Consider the following 1,156-nt stretch of genomic DNA (forward strand, 5'->3'; position numbering starts at 1 on the left):
CGGGCGCAATCCCTTTTCCAGTAGTTAAAGAAGCTTATGGGAAGATGTTACAGCTAACGAGCCTCTTTTAAGGGGTGTTCCATCTTGCCTTGGGCTGGGATGACTAACAGGAGCTGGCGAGGGAGGGGGAAGGGAGGGGGAGGAAGGTGGAGGGAGGGGGAGGGAGGGGGGAGGGAGGGGAGGAAGGTGGGAGGGGGAGGGAGGGGGAGGGGAGGGGAGGAAGGTGGTGGGAGGAAGGTGGAGGGAGGGGGAGGGAGGGGAAGGGGAGTGGAGAAAGGTAGGGAGGAAGGCTGAGGGAGGGGAGGGGAGGGGATGAAGATGGGGAGAGGTGGAAGGAGAAAGGGGGTCAGACAGGAGAGGAAAAGGAAGCTCGAAGGAGGGAGTCGGGAAGGAGGGGAGGAGGGAAAGAGGGAAGGAGGGAAAGAGGGGAGGAGGGAAGGAGGGGAGGAGGGAAAGAGGGAGGAGGGAAAGAGGGAGGGAGACAGGAGACGGAGGACAAGGGGATAGAAGGAAGACAGGAGGCAGAAGGGAAGGGGCGAGAGAAAGGGAGGGGACAGGGAAGGGAATGAAAGGAGATAGAAAGAGGGAAAAAGAGAAAGAGGTCAGGTAACGAAAAAGGTGAGTGGGAAGGAAGGTAACGGTTAGATATATGAGAGGGGAGAGAACGGTTAGACTGGGGAGGAGAGGGGAAGAAGGGAAGGAAAGAGAGAGAGAGAGAAGGAGAGGGGGAAGAGAAGAGAGAGATTTGGAAAGAGAGGAAAGGGGAGAGAGGATGGTGGGGAGAGGGAAAATGAGGAGAGAAGGAAAAGGAGAGAGAGAGGGGAAGAGGAGGTGAAGGATAGACAGGAAAAGGGGAAGGATAAGTAACGATGGGAGAAAGGGGAAGATAAAGGGTGGCGTAAGAAAGTAAGATAGGGAAGTAGAAGAGGAAAGGAGGGAGAGGAGAGGAAAGGAGGGAGAGAAAAGGAAAGGAAGAAACGAAGGGGAAGGAGAGTGAGGGGAAAGGGGAAACAGAGGGAAAGGGGAAGTTGCAGAGGGACAGGGGAGAGGGGAAGAGAAGGGAAAGTAAGGGGAGAAGGAGGGGAAAGGGGACATGAAGAAGGTGTTTAAAGTTGCGTAGTTTCCAGGAAATCTCTTGTTTAGCATAAGGTTAGCA

This window comes from Penaeus monodon, chromosome 29, assembly GCF_015228065.2.
Source record: "Penaeus monodon isolate SGIC_2016 chromosome 29, NSTDA_Pmon_1, whole genome shotgun sequence".
NCBI classification, from domain to species: Eukaryota; Metazoa; Arthropoda; class Malacostraca; order Decapoda; family Penaeidae; genus Penaeus; species Penaeus monodon.